The following is a 23,061-nucleotide window of genomic DNA, read 5'->3' as shown; positions in this document are numbered from 1 at the left end:
TCTGGTCACAGGCCAGTGTAAAATCCATCCATCCATCTAGGAACCTTTGTAGTCCAACTAGGGACTGTGGAGGCCAATGGTGACCATTGTATTTATTTCCATTTTCACAACATTTGTAGGACCTCCGGTCAACATTCACACACTACAGGGGACGCCAATCAGCCTAATGTTTTTGAACTGTGGGAGGAAACCGGATGACCGGGAAGAAACCCACTAAGCACGGAGAGACCCCGGGGCGGAAATCGAACCCAGGCCCAGGAGGTACAGTGCTGAACACTAGGCCACCGTGTAAAATGCCCCAGTGTAAAATATACGGAAGGATCTGATGCTATCTGCTCCTTTTTGTACGCATGAGCTCACAGACACACATGATTGCCTAGTAAGATATTGCACTTACTCAGAGAGCATGGAGGATTTGGCTTTCTTGACTCCTGGCCAAGGATGGCTGTGGCATCTTCAGGACTCACAATCTCCAGATGCTCTCCTGCTACTCAGCAGAAACGATTTCTTTAACAAAAATAAAATAAATATCTAAAGGAGGAAAAAGTAAGAGATCACCTTTGGCCACTTTAATAGGAATATTGGGAGCACTAAACAGATACAAACACCATAGCATTGTGTCATTGCATTAATTGTAATAAAAATTCTAATGTAGTTTGACTTTCTTTGTAACATCCGTATGCCCTCCTCCCCCCTGTTTTAATTCAAGAGGCAGCTGTTCTTTTTTTTCTTTTTTTTTTTTCATCGCACCAGTCAAGGTTATGCAGCAGTTCAAGGTTAGTCCCATAACAGTGTTGACAGACAGGGAATGCTCCTGGGATAAAAATGTCCCAAGCCAGAGGGAGTAGCAGCACGCCGGAGCGGCCTATGAGCCGTGTTAGGGGTCAATCACACACAAGCTAGAAACGTCCATGTCTCCTTACACAGTAATCGAGAGTCTGCGCTGATCATTTAAGTGCTTTTTTCCCTGTGTGTTATGGCAGCCAGACAGGTCTAGGGTCACCTCTCAGCTTACAGCATCAGAGCTTTCCTAGAAACATCCATGGATCCATAGATGCTTAATGCAGCACACAGATAAATGGATTTGACCTGTTACTGGATTTTTACCGGCATTCCGGGAAACGATCTCTGATCAGTTGTTCACTATGACACATGACATATAACAAAAGCAAATGCAGGCGGCGAATGTTTTGCCGCTAGTGAATGTGCTTATATGTAAACAGAGCCCATGCTGGTATCATAGTAAACAGTGTTGCTAATGTCAATAATGTGTATGAGGGATAGTGGAAAAACAAAAACACATGACCCATGTGAGTAAAGTTGTGAGGATAAGAGTTATAATATCCTGAAAAGGAGATGATACATCAGGTGAAACAGACTCCCAAGAAAGTCAAACCTTTCCAGACAAACCTTTGAACACAGTAACCCAGTATTTCTAAAAGTCCCCCCCTCACATAACTATTAGGGCATTTGAAATGGATATCAGTGGTATTTATAGAAGCCAAAGGGTTCCCTGTTTTGATGTTTGACCCTGAGATGAAATGCAGAGATGACATATTATCCTGCCTGTTGTAAATTCAGGTTAGTGTTACTGCTAGTGTGTTTCCCAGCTCAGTCACTACCATGCTTCACCACTAGAGGGCATGGGATTAGTTTTCAATATGAACCTACAGTACACTGTACCTTTTCTTTTTTGATGTACCTCATCAATCATAATCAGGCATCAGATTCCACCAAACATCTCCAACACACTGTGTATATGTGTATGGATATTAAAATGTATTTTTTGTGCCCCAGTCCATTTTATCCAATTACTGAAAGGATGAGGAAACCGGACATTTGTGCCTGGAATATAAAGCACGCCCTTTTCAGAATCCTGCCCTTATGAGCTAAAGCATCAAATGTGCTTCCAGCCAAAGGAAACACGCACAAGACGCTGATTCCTATGGTTCGTGCTGTCAGTTTAAGCAGTGAGCCTTGAAATAAGGCGGCGAAGAGAGGGGACATGTTGGGAGGACTGGAGTAATTGGGAGCTCCATTCTAGTGATTCTGGGTGATGTGTGTCCTCTTGAAGGATGACCTCTTTGCCCTGTTGACTAGCTTGTTTCTTTTTCCCTCCCATCGCTCTCATTTGTTTCGGTGCACTTTAGCTCCGAACCAGGTAGTGCTGTGTCATCTCCAATCCCTTTCCTGCAACAAAGCCTCCATTAGGGCTCTTAAGCTTGATTTGATTACATCATGATCAGCAGGAATCATGTCTGATTCCTAGTTTTTATGCACTGGCTATGCCGGTATCCTGGTAATATCCACAAAGTGCTGGAAAAAATAGAAAGGCGTGGTCGTACATGCTATTCCCTGATTCTGTAACAGACATCCAGAGAGATTACCGGAGAGCTGTAGTGAAACTCGGTTGCTTTCTTACAGCATCGTGGCCATGGGTTGCCTTCGTGGAGAATTGTAGCTGTCATCCATCATGTGGTGCACAAAGCTGTGTGGCTCACCCAGGCGATAGTGATGCACTTGCGGACTAAATTTAGGCTGTTGCTTTGTGCCTGTATCTGGGGTTGTTTTTTTTTTTGATGTTTTTTTTTTTTTTATCTTTCTCCACATTTCCAAACTCATACCCTGTGCTGTTAAAAGGAAAAAAAAATGCATTAAACATAAACTTGCAGGTTTATGGATCTTCAGGAGCATCCAAGATTTATTTTGCATGTAAAATGTTTTTTTAATCGCCATATTTGACCATAAGGTTACATATGCCAAACAAAATCATGTTCAATTTTAGCCCTTGCTTTATCTTTACCTAAAGAATGTAAAGCAGCAAAGCATAAGTTATTATATACTGCATGTCTAGCTGTTCCACTATTGTTTTTCTTTCTTCCTTCCTCCTGATCATACTGATCATCTCATACATAAGTCTTGCTGAAATCAATTTCATGCCATTTTTTGCATGCCATACATATTTATACCTCTAGGGTGGGGTAATCCTTAAAGGAAATAGATTTGTTAGATTACAGAAGAAAATGAAAGCAATGACTAACGATCATTAACTGATGTTTTTTTTTTTATCTGGTGGAACGTAGTGTGTACGTGCACCAAAAGGAGCGTGTGCATGGCCTCCTGACTACAGTTAAGCTCAACAGGATGTGGTGTCTATCTGTTTCAACCACACTGTGAGGTACACTCATTTTGATGTTTTTGAAGTTTCTGATATTTTTATAAGTAATAACACACCATTGTTGCATCATTGCATTGCTACTGCATCTACATCTACTGAATGTCACGTACCTTGTTTCGAACAAGCCATCAAATGTTAAAAAGTAATTGTACTTTTGACATGAAGCTTTACCATGCTATAGGGTAATTGCGATGTAATATACATTGTGCATGCAATGCTTTTTTTCACTTCCTGTTGGTACAGAGAGGCCGTGTGAGTCAGAATAAAACAGGGTCAGCGAGCAATATGGTTGTTTATGTGCCAACGTTAATCTAAACTGTTTTTAGTAAGAGTTTAACATTTTTGTTTGAGAAGCTTTAACTACGTTGCAAAAAAACAGATACTGCATTTTGTACTTATTCTTTCTGTGCATCAATCACAAAATCATAGATTTATCAAAGATGCCTCATGAACTATTCACCCTCCTTCCATCGGGCAGGTGCTACGGGTGCCTATGGCTGTTACTGTACCAAACAGCTGATCAAGACATAATAACCCTTACACTACTGCACCGTGTCCTTTTATATTTATATTGCACTGCTTAATCCACTATAAATCTTTGCACCAACCATATTTTTTAATGGTGTCATTGCACTATTTTATATTCCACCCATATTTATTATTATACTATACAGACATTCATAAAAGTAAATATGTATTTCCTGTTTGTTATCTTCTTAACATGTCATCTCCACTACACTATTGCACTCATTGGTTGCATACTGTAGATATTACAATATATTACAATATATATCCTAATTATAATACCTAATGCATAGAATGTAGACAAGACATTAACAATCTAATCTAATCTAATCTAATCTAATCTAAGAACGTTATATGCAGGGTGTTATATCAGTCTGTATTATATATGCTTATTTGTATTTATTTTAATATCATGCGTTTTAGATATCCACTTGTCCAGTATGCATGTTAACCCGGCTGTGCTTAATTTTGTATAAAAGAGCTGGTAGTAGTACAGTTGAAAATTAAACTGGTTTAATTACTAGCATGTGATTTAGTCTTTATCAGATGAAGTTCACAGGTACACGACACACGTATGCATCCGATTTGATTTAACGATAATAGTGATATTAATAAACGTTTGATAAAACCAATATTTTAAAGATGAGTGAAGCTGCGTGAATGACGACCCTGGCTGAGGTGACTCCGAGCCCACTGCAGTCTTTCCCGTGAACATTCACTGAGCGGAACACCTGCAATGATTCCTGAAAATGAATGGATAACTTGTTGCCAACTTGCAATTGTACACACAATCATTCACAAAGACAACTTACACATTACTGGAACTTGACTATATGTTTTTGCCCCATTTCCACATTTACATTTAGGCATTTGGCTGTATTACTGTATTACTGTATTACTTAATGTATTACTGTACTGTTAAAGTTATTTTGTAGTTTCCAGCATTGGATGGATACTTAAACTGTGTTACCAGGTTTATGATATTATAGGGGCATTAAGGGAGTTCCTGAGAGGCCAGCGTTTCAGACATGAAGCAGGCAGTCCGATCATTGCTCTGGTGTACTGACCAAACTTTCCAACTTGATGGTATCCAAGCACTAGTGAAACTCTGGGAGAAGTGCATTAGAGTAGCAGTGGATTATATAGAGAAATAAAAGTTACTTTACTCTTTTAACTGTGTTATGTTATTCTGAACAAAAGTCCCAGACTTGAACACCCATTATACATTAATTTACAGTGACAGAGTTGGTAGCTATATAACAATATACATTATCAAAAGGTTAATGAGAAAGTATTCCATTGAAAGTGATGCATTTTCCTGTGAATAATGCTCCATTATTATTCAGCATTGTTTTTCCTATAACAATAAAAAGTATATAAACACGGTCAAACTGATAAAAGTGTGTAAAACTAAGACAGCAAATAAAAAGTATAGTGGGGCGGGGAGATAACGCTGTTCTCATGCATTGGAACAGTTAGTTATTTATTTACTTGCGTGCTCATTTATCTAAGACGGCGTTTAAGTCATGGATCACATAGCATTGGGGTGGAATGGTTGTTGGAAACAAGGCTATGGCCTAGATGATTACTTCATCAATAGCTTGTCCGGGCCACTCACTAGATCAATACTACACAGCCTTGAGGGATTGCTTGCTCCACTAAGCCTTTCAGTCATGTGTTCCTGTGACACCACACCGCACCAAATTCAGGAGATATACAGATTGAGGTATATCTGATGGTGGTGCATCAGCACAGCATCTCTCTCTATCTCTCTCTCTCTCTCCATTTCTCTTGTGTTGGAAGAAAAGACAGGAGTACTCATCACAATTGAGCTTTTAATCCCAGGAGACGGAGCGTCCACGAGGTGAATACAGGATTGCTAGCTCAGCGCCTCACTGCTCATTAGCCATATGCAGCCTAGGTCCCCTAGCAGGACATACTCCAGTGCCTCAAGGACACCACAACACATGAGTGCGCGCTCTCATGATCAGAGCGTGGTAAAATCCCTGACCGGGCGAATTCATTGATCAAAACAGTAAACAAATGCATCAATGTAACCGTCACTAGCGTTCCCATTTCAAATGCTTGACTGAACATGAAGACTTGAGAAAGCAATATTTGTGTTGTTATAATAGTGTAATTCTTTATTTAAAAAAAAGTTTTCTTTCCACCTGGATGTGCTGTAATGTGCAGAAAAAAAAACATGCTTGCTGATGTGTTTTAATTTACATGATGCTGCATATAATCCCACAGTGGAATATGCGACATCAGCTCATCTGCCACGCGACAGTTGCAAGTTTCCAGGAAGCCCCGCGGTCATTGCTGTCCTCTACTGTAAAGTGTAAAGTCAGTAAGGCTTCTCAGGTGAAGTGAAAGCCATCGAGGGTCAGTGCTAATGTTTGTTGGTGCCACCGTGAACTGTTTGTCTCCTGCTTGCCCTTCAGGCTAATAGTGGTCAACCCAAACGCTGTATTTGCTCATGGCTGTGGTATTGCTGCAAGGCAAACCATTAACACAAACCCACAATCATTCCCTGTAATCATTCTTTAAGCATGTTTAAACATTATATCCCTGAGATAAGGCTGACCTCCAGTGAGCAAAGTCACTTTTAAAGTAAGTTTACAATTAGCTTTTGAATGAGCTTCTCATGCATATGAGCAGCCGCAAGATATGCTATATTTCTATCATCATAAGGATTTCACCATTTTGATTGCATTTAGGACAGAAAACATTTCTCCCATTGAAGCAAGGCGTTATCTCATGAAGCCCTACACTGTATGCATGATATTTTTCAGTTCTGCATAAAAAAAGATGACTGTCTTTTTTAATAGGGGAATAAAATTGACTTTTTTTTTTGTTGATCTTACATGTTGGAGACAGCGATTTTCATCCTGTGATTGTTTTAAATGTCTTCTCTGAACGCTACAAGTGTGTGGAGGATGTCTGCTGGCTATTTACAGCTCTAAACCTGTGTCTCAAGCAATGCTGTTCAATAATGCATTAGACTGCTTTTAGGAGAAACGCAGCAGGCTGAGTGCATAATTTGGCAAGGAGGTTTAGCTGAGTGCAGTTTTTAAAGTTCATCATGTCATGGCATCCCATTTATTTTCCCTCTATACCTTCATTTTTATTTATTTGTAACAGCTGTCCATTAGTCACCTCCATTTCAACTACTGTAGGAAGTGATGATGGTAGGGTCATGTTTGTTATATACAGTAGCTATGAGTATTTTCTCCTATCCTAACTCTGATTGTCTTAATGTTTTTTTTTTTTAATTAGTGCTAGAAGTGTAAACATTTCATCACTCAATACATCATCAAATCTAGGGTGTGTATTGAAGATGTCAACCAATCAGGTGCATAAGATGTTAGTTGGCTAGCATTGAAAGTAAAGATTAGTATAAAGAGATTAATAATTCTAATTAAATTTAAAAGCTGCTTAAATAAAAATAAGTAGTTAATAATATTTAATTGGACATATGTTGGATATACACTGATCAGCCATAACATTACACTGATTACTGATTTAATAACCTTCAGGTCATCATCTGACTTTGTTTTATTGCCACATGCTGTAGTGTTACTGAGCGGCGCTTCTCTTCTTAACCATCACTCTGGAATGATCTCTTAAGTGATCTCTGATTCATGTTTATTTTTCTGGCTGCATTTCTTTGCCAAAGCTGATGACTCAGCACAATCCTCACTAATCAAATTGAAAATTGAATTCTCCAGTGAATTATGCGTTATTCGTTTAAGCTGCCATGAAAACAACCACAAGCATTCCTCTGAACAAATACACCATTTGGCACAAAGCATGTCTGCCTATTAGGTAAAAAAAAAAACATAGGAACAGATCTGATTTCCGGAGTTGAGTGTACAAGCATAATAGGCATAATACGATTTAACTACGGTATTGTACCAGTGCGCTTTATACCATCACACTGTATTGTGTTTGTCTCGTTTGTGTCTGACTTTTAGCAGACATCCAGCAGACAGTTTGCTGCTCTCATTGTTTTCTCTGGTCTCACCTGTTCTGCTACTAAGCACCACGCCTATTGTTGTGTGTTGCTAATGTGTGTTTGCCGGTAAAACAATCTTTTTTATTAATACTTCCTGGTTTACAACGTGACAGTATACCGTAGTAATGTAGTATGCTGTAATAGTAATGAATGGTCTGAATCTTTGGGTTGACACTGAGTCAATTTGGTTTTCAACTGGTTCATAAGCACTGTTTTTTATTGATTTCGTTTCAATACGCTAAGCAGTGAATTGATTTGGTGATTCAGGCTTGTTGGGAGAAATATCTGCATTAAAATGCATTAAAAAGGTACTTCTCTGAAATCAACTCAGGAATATTTTTTTGTTACCCAAAGCTGTTTGCAGTAATTTTTCCAACTTTGTCAGGCAATAAACTGAAGTGTTGCCTAAGTATGATGTAATGATTAGAAAAAGATTTGTATTTGTATAAGATTTTTTTTTTTTTTAAGGGAATACAAGAAAGATTATTGGCAGACCCAAACCCCCTACATTCATGTGTTGTGTGTGTTTTATGTGTGTGGCTGTCACAGGCTATGATGCACGCCTGTTTATAAATTACAAAATTAAAGTTTTACCCAGGGCTGCACGATTTTATCAAAAGCCACACGGCAATTATTTTGACACATGTATTCCGATTAGAGCTTAAACTGAATTTTTTTACTATAAAACATACAATATTCATTTATACACCGTATATTTATCTAGGCCGTCAGCACAGTAATATAGTGGTTAGCACTGTGGCCTCGCACCTCAATAGTCGAGGGTTTTATTTACGCCTCAGGTCTGTGTGTGTTTGTTCACCCCATCCGTGTTGGGTTTCCTTCAGATACTCCAGTTTCCTTCCACAGTCCTAAAACATGCAGATGAGGCTAACTGGAGTTTCTGCAGTGTGTGTGTGTGATCTGTGATAGATTGGCACCCTTTCGATGGTGTACTGCGCCTTGTGCCCAAACAGGTCCTGGGGTACAGGATAAATGCCATAAGGAAGATGAATAAAGGAGTAAATGTTTTTCTCTAGGATAACAGCAAATAACTGGACAAATGTTACAACTGATTAACAAGATGTCTGCCAATGTTATTTATTAAATCAAAATGATTGCAATTAATAATCAAACGCCTTAAATATTGACAAACACTACAGTATATAAATTGCGTATATTGCCTGTAACAAATTGCAGCCTTTAACAATTAAATAATTGCCCAGGTCTTTATTGCAATTTTGGTTTTTCATACAATTAGTAGTGCAGCACTAGTCTTACCCCCTAAACTAGACCATTTCCCACACGCCCCTGAGTGCAGCTCGTTTTGGTGTCAGTGCCGCCCGCACATACGCATTCACATCCTGTTTGCACACATACACTCGCAAATGCACCTATTTATATATGCATAATGCTATATGCACGACGCGCGATCTCCAAATAAAGACAGTGGTGCTGTGAGACTGAAAAGGTGGTGGAGAAGATGGGGTGGGGGGAGGGGTATTTGTTATATGTTTGGCTTCAGCCTTGCCTCATTGAGTATAAGTAAGGATGAAAAGCAACAGTAAAAATACTGTATAATATTTGGTTATAGGTGCATGGTGGTTGCTGGGGGAAATGAGAAGTATAGGGGCAGGTGTTTATGTGGCTGAGGTTGCCAGGGCTGTGCTGCTTGTCCTCCATGACTGATCAGCACGGTGAGAAAAAGCAGGGGCGTCATGTTCTGGCTTAGTGCACGAGAATCATTCCAGAAGGGCAAAGCAACAAACAGGGGAGCATTTCTCTGTTCCATGAAAGCGTTGGGTGCCAGACACTCTGGAAGATCAGCATGCCTGTTGCTATAGCTATCAGTGTCCAAAATACTTCAGCTTGTGCTGTGAGAAGGTTAGCTAGTGACAGACCTTTCCTAGTATCCAACCATATGATGCCATGATTTCACATTAGCAGCCACGGTAGCAGTAGTGAAAGACCTTTATGGTCTAATTTACTTTTTATCCCTATAGTAATTGAGTAATGGGCCACTGTGATGAAGTGCTCCAAATCTGACTGCCAGAACAAGGCTATAACTCAACCGCGCTCTTACAGCTGCAACAAACTTAATTGGTACATAAGCAGCATGCAAACACGTTACATTACAGCTTGTTGATTTATATAGTGTTTATGTGCTTTCTTCTTGTTAACCCATTTGAACCTACCTAGCACTTTTCTACTGGACTATACAGTGAAGTAGTAGTTTTGTGTATATAGAAATGTAAATACGTGGGGGAAAAAACTCTTTTGGGCCACTTGCCATTTCCATTATAGTCCTGATGTGCCTAAACTTCAATTTGGCCTTTTATTATCTGGGTTTATATTTATGAACATACTTTATATTGCAAAAAGTATTCACTCGCCTGCCTTCAAATGCATACGAACTTGAGTAACATGCAATTTTTAATACATGTGTTTAAATTAATGTTGGCCCACACTTTGCAGCTTTAACAGTGTCACCTCTTCTGGGGAGGCTTACCACAAGGTTAAGGAGTATGGGAGTTTATGGGAATCTTTGACCATCTTTCCAAAAACGCATTTGTAAGGTCAGACACAGATGTTGGTCGAGAAGGCCTGGCGGCCTCCGCGAGAGAAGAATCGAATGTTACTTAAGTTCATATGCATGTGAAGGCAGGTAAGCAAATACTTTTGGCAATATGTTTTATTTTGGGTTTTCTATCGTATTTTATGGCAAGTCCATTAAAATAACTACTTATGATTGCTAGACTGTATGGTCCAGGTTATACCAAAACCAAACTTAAGGCATTTCCACTTTTTACTTAAAACAACTGGCTGATGGAATTGTTCCCATAAAGGCCTTTTTTGGTGTGTGTGTGTGTGTGCGTGCGTGCATGCTTAATGTCATGACAAGAACTAATATAAAACTTGAATAATAGTTCTGGAATATACACTGCCTGGTAAAAAAAAAAAAAACGGTGCTCACCATTTCAAAAATGTATTGGGTGGTATCAAGCAAAGAAAATAACTACAAAGATTTGAAATTACTATAATAACCCTTCAATACATAATCAAAACCTGGTAGGAAAGTGCTGAACCCCTTTGTAGATGAAATTTGGTCTGAAAAAAAATCATAAATGGAGCTCACTTAAACACTTGGTGAAGTTTCATGGTCAGAAATTCAACATTAAAAACCATTAACGTAGCTGTGTTTAACAGTTGGGACTAAGCAGCTGTGTGGTTAGAGATTGGGATTAAAGCAGCTGTGTGGTTAGAGATTGGGATTAAAGCAGCTGTGTGGTTATATGTAAACCACTTCTTAATGATGCTTATTAAAAAAATGCTTCAATTTGCTAGGCAGCATAAAGATTGGACTTTTTGATTGTGATGTTTCAGTTGGTCAGGTCTAGACTCTAGCAATGGTCTAGCAATGTTATTTGGCATTAAAATGAAGTCAGCTGACTATATGACTATATATACTGAATGACCAGGCCGTCACAGTAATGGGATTTTTCTTCCCTGATTGCACAGACATATTGCAGGACTCAAATTGTGAGTGCAACCACATACAAATCCACGGTGCAAACACTAATTAAAACATGTCTTTTTTTAAAATAAAAATATAAAAATTATAAAAAATATAAAATATATTATATAAAAAACAGGTTATAATATAATATATTTATTTAATACAATTTAATTTTATTAAATTTCATTACATTTTAAACAATAGACATTATCGCAAAGCAGTTTTATAGACTTAAAAAATTCTGGATAAAGTTAAAAAAAAAAATAATAATACACATTTATAACTTTGATCCTAAGCCAGAGGTGGTGGTGACAAGAAAAAACTCCCTGGGATGGCATGAGGAAGAAAACTTCAAAGGAATCTTCATTTGGATGATATCAGGTAGCACACCCATAAATAAGTGCTTTCTGTGCAATTGTATGAAAGGAAATGCATTTTTTTTTTTGGTCAACCTGAGCTCCAATGTAATAAGGTTTATGCACTACATTCCAATCAGCCACAACATTACAACGCAAAATCATTATGCCCTGTATTCTGCAGGCTCGCTTTAGATCTCTGGTGGTGTGCAGTGGAGTCCGGCACCAGGACGCTGGCAGTGGATCCTTTAGGTGCTGTTGGTTGTGGGATGGGGCATCTGTGGTCTGGTGCATCCCATGTGTGCTTAATTAGACTGGGATGTGAGAAGTTTGGAGGCTGGGTCAATGGCCTTGGGCTTGTTGCCTGCTGGGCTCTGTGCTCAGTGCATTGGGTGTACACTGACTTTTATGTGACGATTGACAATTTGTGCTGCATTTGCCTGTTATAGAGATGTCCAAATGTGGTCAGAAAAAAATCATGAATGGAGATCACTTGGTGAAGTTTCATGGTAAAAAAAAAAAAAAAAAAATTAACAGTAGAAACCATACAGTAGGTATGTTTAATAGTGAAAGTAAAAGCATTTCCATACACACACAGTGTTGAGAATTTATAGGGTTGGGACTAAACATGCTGATCTCATCAGGATGGACGAGGTAGTCTTTGGTCCCCGTGACCATGTCGTCTGAATATAATGATTAATCAATGTTAATATGTTAATAATAACTAGGGATGCTACCCAAAACTATTTAAAAAAAAAGGAAAAATGAACTCTTTAAACTTTCCAGGCGTCCAACCCTGAATATTCCTGTACACCGTTAATTATTCTCCCACAATGACATCTCTGAACTTTGATGTGAGTGCCAGGTGGAACAATTATTAAGCAGGTTCGAAGACAAAAAGCAAGTATTTGCAGAGTGGTGTGAAGACCCTGGGAAATGATCTCTGTATATGCCAGGTGTAGTCTATACAGAAAGTAAACACACCACAGAGTGGATGGGCTTTCCTAAACCAACAGCAGTCAACTAAGATCTAATAAATCTTTCAGAATCCAGGTGTATTTTTATCCTTAACCTTGCACCAGACACTAAATCTGTAACCTTTCCTACCTTCCTAAATACTGCTCTCTTACCCTTGGAGGTCAACTTTATTTTGGCTGCTGCTGAAGAAAGAGGTGAACCATAAGAGGAGCTGAGGTTCTCTACATACCGCCGAGGACACTCTGGTCCATTCCTCCGTTGTAACAGAGGGCTATTTCTAGCGCGAATCACATGACGACAATAGGCATGCGTGTGTGTACCCCACACCTCCTCCTGCTGTTTAATAACCGCCAGACTGGAGCCTGCCTGTGTGCACTTTGATATGTTTAAACTTTAAACAAATCCTGCTCGTGTAGTTGTACCTGTTCACAACGAACTGTAAACGGAGACTGTTCTATTCTCGTTGGCTCCAATAGCGCTCGCTGTGTGACAGGAGGCTGACTTCAGAGGGTCGTAGGCATTGTGTTAATTCTCTGAGCTCCTCGGAGTTCCACCCAGAATGCTGTTGAGGGTTAATCAAATGAGCCTGCGTCTGTCAGCAACACCTGCTTTCTGTGTAAGTGTGTTTAACACACTGTGCCTCTTTATTCCTAGTAAAAAGAAAGAAATCCTGGCCCAACATTTGTTTCATTTTGGTTGGTATAATAAGGATTGAAAAATAATCTTTTGCATATCCAGAAAAATTCATAATAGCTGCATGAGTTGCTAATTTGCATATGTAACGTTTTTATTTCCCTTTTTTTGTTTCCGTTCTACATTTGAGGAATTCACAGAAAGATAGAAAATGCAAATTCCGGATTTGTGGCACATCCTGGCCAAGCTAAACCCTACTTTTCCATTCAGGTCAAGATTAGGCCATGTTTACCTCTCGTACACCGCCTTACGCCAACCGAATGTGTCAACGCGTCTGCCTGCGTGAGTCAGACGTCAACGCAAGTGCACTGTCTCTCACCTGTAAAGGGTTAAAGAGCATGTGATCGGGTTTGCTTATTCATGACCTTATCTCCATGTGTACATTAAACAAAGGCAGATTAACCTTTGCACACGGTTATAAAAACAAGTGATGCTGGAACGTTTGGTCGAGCAACGTGGAGGCATGGATAGTTTGGGGAAGCGTATGCATATAGTGAGCCTTGTTTTGAATGACTGTAAAGGAAAGGACTGGAAAGGCACAGGGCTGTGTTCTGGTTGGAAGCAAGGCTGCTGGAAAAATAGACATGTGTGACAGATCCCAAGAAATAGAAAATGTGTGACGTGGAGGTGTGAAATGGCTGTGAAATGTGTTTTGTAGGAATCCATTGGACAGCATCATTTTGTATTTATTATACTGTAAATTTCCTTTTATATATTCTCATATTGGTGGCATAGTGGTTAGCAATGTTCCCTCACACACATGGGGTCTAAATCTCACCCCTAGCTTACATGTGTGGGATTTGTATGTTCTTTTTGGTGGGTTTCCCACAGATTGTAGGCTGATTGACATTTCCTAATTGGCTGTAGTGTATGATTGGGTGTGAGTGTGCCTGTGTGCGTGTGAGCTTGAGCCCTGCGAAGGGTTGGCAACTCATTTAGGGTGTAAATCACCTTGTGCCCTGAGTTTCCTGATATAGTCTCCTAGCCTCACACGTGACCTACACAGGCAAAATAAGCAGAATGGAAAATGCGTGGATGATGTTCTTATATTCTTCTATAAGATCTTTGCTTTAAATATATTTAATTATGCTATGGAATATTTCTTAATCCTCAATGAAGCTATAAAAGAACCTAAATGGCCTTGCAAAAAAACAGCCTTGCCCTGTAAACTGTAGCTTAACCCTTTCACCAATCCATTCCCTTTCCACATAACCGAGCAGAGTTGTTTGTTCTCCTTGTTCTCATTGTTATTCATCGGTTCTCAGTGTTGCTGTGGAAGACGTCAAGTTCCTTCACAAACCAAAGTAGCAATCCTACTTGATTCTCAACCCTTAGGTATGGGCTGCTTTTGATATCCTAACTTCGACCTGCTTGGAATATGTTTGCTGTTGCCGCATGCTATTTGCATGATTACTAAATGTAAATAGTGTTTGGAGGTCACCCTGGTGAAGCTGCTGACTCTTAAATATGAGGAAACATCTCTGGAATGTTAAGGCACTGATGTGGAACTAACGTTCCCCCCCAGCAGCAGTTGTCCTTGAGCCAAGAGCATGCTCCTGATTGAGGTTGCTGACAAATGGGCTGGAAGAAACTGATATGTGACCTTTGGCCTACACTACCTCAGCCTACTGACTGAGATTTCAGCGTAGATAAAGAGAGAAAACTCTGTACGCTTTTTCAAACCTGGATTAAAACCTGTGAAGTAGGCAGTGGTGGCACAAACGGTTAACGCTGTGGGTTACTGCGTTACTGATCGGATGGTCGGAGGGTTCAAGCCCCATCACCGCCAAGTTGCCACTGTTGAGCCCTTGGTCAAGACCTTTAACTCTATCTGCTGTAGGGGTGCTGTACCCTGCACACTGACCCCTGCTTCCTAACTGGGAAATGCAAAAGAAATAATTTCACTGTGCTGTTAGGTACATGTGACAAATAATTTAATTTCTTTTTGAGGGGTGACTGATTTAACAACAGCGGTGGCAGGTGGTGCACGACTGAGCTCAGAGGTTAACCATACTGTAAACATTTCCATCATCACTAACTTCCATTGTGTGTCAGTTATCATTGGCCTTCGCTTTATTAATAGCTGCATATTTCTCTTTGGCTTGTTTCACAGTTAACCTTAGCACCTCAAGGGTCAAGGGTTCAATTCCTGCCTCGAGGCTGTGTGTGTGTATGTGGAGTTTGCATGTTCTCCCCGTGCTTGGTGGGCTTTTTCTAGATACTCTGGATTCCAAAGACATGCAGTTTATGTGAACTGGTGTTTTCAAATTAGTGTGTGAGTGTGTACATGCATGTGTGTGTACAATAGATTGGCACCTTGTCCAGGGTGTATGCTGCCTAGTGCCCCAAGTCCCCTTGGACAGGCTCCAGGTCTCCAGTGACCCCATATGAGTGAGACAGAGAACTCAACACAGAATTTTCATTTATCTATTGCTGAATGTTGTTAAACATCACTTGATAATTATTAAGATTATTGGGCAAGTTGTTCGGAAAGGATTTCTTCTTTAAAAGTTGACTGCAGCCTTGTAATCAGTTCATTAAAACACAGGATAGAGCACTTAGAAGTACTAGCTAAAGGAATTAGATTAACCAATTTTCTCACAGAGACCTTTGAGCCTTTTAAGATATTGTCATTGCAATCCCAGGAAATAACAAACAACTTATATATATGTAAATATGGGTTCTACATTCTCTTTGAAGTGCGATAATACAATCTGAACCATTTCCTTGAAACTTATCACTCAGCTGATTCTAGGCTTGATAATTATTCTTTCCAGATAAGATAATTAATGGAACATTTCAGCATAGTGCAATGAAGAGGCCACCAGGAGACTCAAATTCCCTGGAATTGGGCTCTCTCTCCTTTCCTTGCCACATACCAGCCATGCCACGGATGAACATGGAAATAGATAGTTAGTGGAAAAAGTCTGGAAGTGGTTGGAAGTGAGTTCTTAACACTAACTGGAAAATCCAATCCACTAGCATGCCTGCCTACAGAAAAAAAAAGACAGGTGCTACATGCTTTAGTATTAAGGATGAGATGCACTCTGTGTATTGTCTAGTAGACAAACGGCTGATTATGAGCTCTGGAGGAAAAGCCACTGTGCAGAGATAGCTTCTGTGAAGCCGGAGTAATAATAATCATCCATTTTATTTAAAGGCGCCTTTCTGAACACCCAAGGACACCTTACAGCAAACATCGAATAAAATAATAACAATATAAAAATGACCGTATAAAATTTACAGCATAAATACATCCATCATACATCAAAATAAAAAGAAAGCTGCAATTCACACGTAAGCCTGAGTAAAAAGATACGTTTTAAGACAGGATTTAAAAATATGAAGACTGTCACTATTCCGTATGTTGGGGGGGAGCGAGTTCCACAACCAAGGTGCCACAAGACTAAAAGTTCTCACTCCCATTGTACTTAAGCGAATGCGCGGCAGCACGAGAGAAATAGAGTGAATCGATCTAAGAGAACGAAAAGGAGTGTAAATGTTTAGAAGATCAGTGAGATACAGTACAGAGGAGCCAAACTATGTAGAGCCTTAAATGTAAGAAGCAAAATTTTAAAATCAATACGGTACTTAACTGGGAGCCAGTGTAATTGCTGTAGAATTGGAGTGATGTGCTCGCGTAGAGGAATCCTGGACAAGACGCGAGCCGCTGAATTTTGGACCAGTTGAAGTTTACGGAGAAGTTTCGTAGGAAGACCAGAGAGAAGAGTATTACAGTAATCAATTGTGAAATGACCAGCGCATAAATTAAAATCGCTGTACTGCTCTTAGTAAGAGAAGGACGAAGGCGGCTAATATTACGCAAATGAAAATATGCGGCATGTGTAATGTTTTTAACATGAGCTTTAAAGGAGAGTGTGCTGTCCAGAATGACACCCAGACTCCTGACCTGTTGAGATGGATAAATTTCAGTATCCCCAATAACTAAAGAAAGACTATCAGATTTAGCCAAAGTTGATTTAGTACCTACTAGTAAAACTTCGGTTTTGTCACTATTAAGTTTACGAAAATTTCCTGAAAGCCAAGCTTTAATTTCAGATAAACATTCATTTAGAACAGGTAAAGAAGAAGAACTAGAAGGTTTAGAAGAAAAATATAACTGGGTGTCATCGGCATAGCAATGGAAATTGACACCATATTTCTTAAAAAATGAAACCAAGAGGAAGTTAGTAGATCATAAATAAAAGTGGCCCCAAAACAGATCCCTGAGGAACTCCGGAGGTAACTATAAGTGATCTTGATTTACAATTTTTTATTTGGACATATTGATTACATATTGATTGTGATTTCTAAAGATGTTAACCTGTCCAAAAGTATCTTGTGCAAGATAGTGTTAAACGCCTCATAAAGATCAAGTAGGACTAGTATAGTCCTACTTGATCTTAGTAGAACATTTCTTTAAGAACATTTCTTCAAGATTATGCTTATATCTGGCTCAATCCATTGTACTAGAATTTCCTGTTTAAAGGAAAGTAACCCTCCAAATCTCACAGTAGATGCATTTACATGGACAATGTTTTTTCCTTCTGATTCAAATTATCTGATTTAATGATAAGATTTAAAGATTTGGACTTGATAGGAGGAAATGCGCAAAGCATTTTATCAGAACTGAGCTTTTTTTTACAGTCACATAGTAGTTCTGCCCACCACAAATTTAATATGATAGGAATATGGCATGAAGAATAAAAAATAGTTTTCTCCAGGCTGCTTTAGGCTTTGCTTCTTTTTTAATGAATACCACCTTCTGCATTATGATTGGTACAAGAATTCAGGCCCATATGTGATTGGTTAGATGCTTTACTACATGTAAAACGGTGAACCTTTGGTGCTTGTTCTTCAGCCAGAGATCCAGTGGATAAAAGACCACAGTAAAGACAGATTAAGGTTCTCACAGTTGTTTGTTCTCACAGAGGTTTTCGATCAGGAACGGAAACAATGAAAGGAAAATTTCCTACTTGACAATGATCTAATTAGCGAATCTAATCTAAAAGCTTTCATCACATCACCTAATGTTACATGGGGCAAACATGCTTAGAAAGAATCTATTTATCCTGATAAGAGGGAAATGATCAGATCAAGTGTTTATATGGCTAATATTTACCCAGTGAATAAATTATCAATGGCTTACACCACTTCTCTAATTTTGATTGAAAATTCATTCCGACCAGGCCAGACCAGTTCAGACTCTTCTGACTGAAGTGCTTACAAGTGCTTGTATTTTTAAAATCTCACCTATCGCTGCCACCACCTTCCTAGCTGGTAGAAATGACGCAACCTGTGTGATGGACTGCCAAACACAACACTTTGCATTTACACCAAATAGCACAATCAGGTGAGTTTTGCTTACTTTGTCGCACACCTTCAATCAGAAATCCCGACATTCCTTTATGTTATCTTTTCTCAGAAGTGGTGTCCTTTTGAGGTCTAATACGCATGCTCATCTATTTCAGCTACTGATCTTCTGTAACTACTTCAGTGTCATTTGGCCATTTTTCTGACAAAAATTCTGTTTAATTTGGGAGGACAGTCTGATCGTAGATTGAACCTTGTTTTTTTCCCATTTTGTTATAATGGATTTCACAATGGTCATTTGAAGGTTTAAAGTTTTTCTGATCTTTGTATAACCTTCCCGGGCTTGATTTTCTCCTAACAAACTTCATCTGTAAGATTTATAAGCAGCTCTGTAGTCCTTATCACAGCAAGACTAATCTGATCTGCTGTTTTAGTTGCGAGTGATATTTATTGTGCAAGCACCCATGAGTGCATTTCAATTTCAAAATGCTTTGTACCCAGGTGTACCCAGTTTACCATATTTAGTATGAGGATTTAGAAAATGACTCATCGTTTAGGAAAATAAAATAAAAAAATCTAAAAAAAAATAAAAAATAAATGAAAAATTCTAATTTAGACTGGTAAAAAATGAAAAGTGTATGCTTATCATTAAAGTTATTATAGTTGGTTATGTCTTTTCATTTAAAAAAAAAAAATTATGTTGCAATACAACAAAAACATCTAGGCAGTAAATACTTCCTTGTAATGTGCACTGTTTGTAGATGAAGCATAACCATTTTCATCTTTCGCAATTGATTTACTATAAGCAAACAATCACATCTCTAATGATACTGTAGTCGTTTCTTTAATCAGAATAAAAACAAATAGAATTTTATTCATTTCCTGCTTGGCATACATGCCTCTAACCTTTTGCACCTTCCATGTATAGTAATCTAATCTTTATCTTAGTATTTCTTCGATGTAATTTGATCAGCGTTCTACAAATCCTAAAAAGGACATGGCTAGTTGAAGCATTTCTGGAGAAAAAGGGAGTGTCTTTCTTCATTGCCTGGGCAATACAGAGATAGTGACTGTGATATTGCAACATCACAGGGTTATGTCCTGAATCTTACAGACTAGCATTTCAACAGTAATGCTATGAAGTAATAACAAAAACATATTAACTTGACCTTTGATGCTTAACACACATTCCATGTACAATGTTGACATCTTTGTACACAACGTTCGGTTGTGTTTTTGCTTATGTGACTATAAATAAGCAATTATTAAATTTTACTTGAAATATATAGTTAGCATGCAGGACCAGTTAAAAATCCATGCAGTTTGTCTGAATAGTTATTTACTGGTTAAGTAAAGACAATTGATTTATTTAGAGCAGAAAAATAAAGGTACTACAGGGAAACATTACTTATAAAAATTCAGGTGTATCTTTTACGAACGTATTTATAGTCTTAGTCTTATATAGGATCTTACAGTCCTTATAGTCCTAGGATATTGTCATATCTTAGGAGACTTAGGGCATAAGGCAGTGTACACCCTGGATGCCAATCCATCGCAGGGCACACACATACACACACTCACACACTTATTCACATACTTTGGACAATTTGGGGAACGCCAATTAGCCTAATTTGCATGTCTTTAAACTGTGGAAGGAAACCAGAGGGAGGAAACCCACCAAGCACAGAGAGAACATGCAAATTCTATGCCCACAGTGGCGGGAATCGAACCCAGACCCTGGAGGTGCAAAGTGACAGTGCTAACTTCTACACCACCGTGTGTATATACGTATATTTACTGTATATATACTGTACATATATTCGACAAATTTCCTATTCCCAAGTACATTATGTTCTCGTGTAAACATGAAATATAAATAATAAAAAGTACACAAAATAAGAGCACCAGCACACATATCACAGGACTGATAATAAGAACAATAAAAACAGAAAGAAGGGGGGGGGGGGGACGTCCATAGTAGCCAAGCGTATACTGATCAGCATCTGGAGAAAAAGCCTTCTTTAATGATTTTTTAATGTATGCAACAAACCGCTATTTTTTGTGTTGTTGCATCATGTGAGTGTCTGGTATTCTTGATGACTGCTGATGTGTAATCCTCCCATACTTCCTTTTTTAAAGATGAATCAGGTTCATTTCCTCGTCTGTTGTTAAGTTTGTGACTACAGTTAATGCACTGTGCATTTTTCATGGCTAAGCTGAGTCTTGCATTAGCCTCAGACTGGAAAGTCCAGTTTTTTTCTCTCTCTCTCTCATGCAGCTGGATGCTTCCTTAGTGAAACTGTTTCTACCCGGATAACCACAATGGGTAGTTTTGCCTGTTACAATTAAAGTTAAATGCCCTGGTTTCAGGGATTGTACTAATTTGGACACCGTTTATGGTCACGTGTGTCATAAGCTTTCTGCGTTCATCTCGTAGCAGCAAGTGAACAGAAGCGTTGCAGAATTTTTAGTGGGAGTGTGTATCCAGCATATAGCAGATGACTAATCGCTGTCTTAAAGCCATTAATGAGGCTCAACCCATCTCAGTTCCCTTTTCCTCCTCTTTTGTTACTTTCTGACTGACTTTAGCTACTTACCACACTATTGAACAGGGAGAGATACCCAGGCAGATGCTAAACCTTAACAAATTAGCATGTACACATGAAACTTGTTAGCATGCTAGCTGACACATATTGTATACAATATTCCACCTTGCCACCTTGCAATGTCAGGTGTTTCTGCGTGTGTCTCTAGACGTGTGTAAGAGAGAGAGAGAGAGAGAGAGAGAGAGAGAGAGAAGCAAGGAGTATGTGGTGACATTTATTTGATAAAATCATAACAACAACAAAAAACCCTAATGCATAAATCTGTAACATACGTCTCAGAGCTCTTCAAAGTGAGTCTGCTAGTGCAGCAGCTAAGATATACTAGAAAATGCATACTTTCACACCTCAAACTCCATCTGTTTGATGCCTGCTCTGAACACACCTTTTCAGTGTCTTTGTAAATGAGATACTACTGAACCACACCCCAAAAGAAACATGCAGACTTGAGCAACAAGATGGTTAGGGGTATCTTCTTATATGAGATTACAATAGGGACAATACAAAATGGGAAATATCTTTTCTCCTCACATTTTCTGATTGCACACGCATATTGGAGACCCAGCTGAATGCCAAAAAAAAACGCCTAAATGCATGCTACGTGCCCTTTAAGACAACATATTGTGATGCATTTGCTGTGATTCTACATCCGACTTGTCATTAGACAATATAAATTCTTAATATGAATCAAGAAGAGTGTGCATCCATCTCTGCTAGCAATATTATTTTCTAATATATACATAATCATTTCCATAAATTGGTATTGTGTTTATAAATATAGATTTTTTTTATTTGGGCATATCACTGTCGAAGCTCAATATCGCAACATCATTGAAGGTGAAAGCAAAGAAAATACTTTTCCCATAATTATTAGGAAATTTGCAAATGTTGCAACTTCCCTGTCGAGCATGCGACTTGTGGGAGAGCCAACATATATTTCATAAAGCTGAATGTACATCACTATGTTGAGTAGATGTTGCTGGCCAGATTATATGCATTTTTATTCATCTGTAATGGAAAGAAGCACATTTCAAGCACATGATGTTAAAAGGATTGTAAAAACATTTGCAATGTAGGAACATGTAAGTTTTTAAATACACTGACTGGCCAAAATGAATAAATAAGTAAATGAATAAATAAAATCACCTTTTTTCGATTATTGTCCTTCTTGAAGCAAAGAAAACAACTAAGGAAACTGCTGAAATGTTCTGAAACTGTCTGTATCCAACTGAATGTCTAATGCATTATGAAGACATGGAAGGATAGTACTGAAATATCAAGATAATTTAAGAAATGTGGCCTTAAAAAATTATGAATGGAGTTGACTTCAAATGCTTGATAGAGCTAAATTTTAAAACAGAAAACCACATCATGTTTATGGGACTATTTTAAAAAAGGGCTTCCATTTGCATAAAGGTTGGACTTTGTAGCAATGGAAAAGTCATATGGTCTAATGAGTCTAAATAGGCCCTATTCCAGAGTGATGGGTGTGTCAGGGTAAGAAAAGAAGAGCATGAAGCGACGCACCCATCATACATAGTGGCCATTGTACAAGCCCCTGGAGGCAATATTATGATCTTGGGTTGCGTCAGTTGGTCGATCTAGGCTCTGCAACGTTATGAGGCAATAAAATGAAATCAGTTGATGACCTGAATATACTAAACGACCATGTGATTGTTTGGGTTACAAAAAATCTTAGATTCACCCTGCTATGTATTAAACACCTTATGCACACATTTGATTTACATAGATAATACACAATATCATGACAGCCTAGGAGCCATTTTTCAACCAGAAGGGTTTTTTCATAGTGCAGAATAATTTGCATATATAAATAGTATATAGAGAGTATATAGAGAGGAAGATTAGTTACAATAGGTGCA

The sequence above is a fragment of the Clarias gariepinus genome, chromosome 10 (assembly GCF_024256425.1).
Source record: "Clarias gariepinus isolate MV-2021 ecotype Netherlands chromosome 10, CGAR_prim_01v2, whole genome shotgun sequence".
Lineage (NCBI taxonomy): Eukaryota > Metazoa > Chordata > Actinopteri > Siluriformes > Clariidae > Clarias > Clarias gariepinus.
This window is presented reverse-complemented; position numbering follows the sequence as displayed.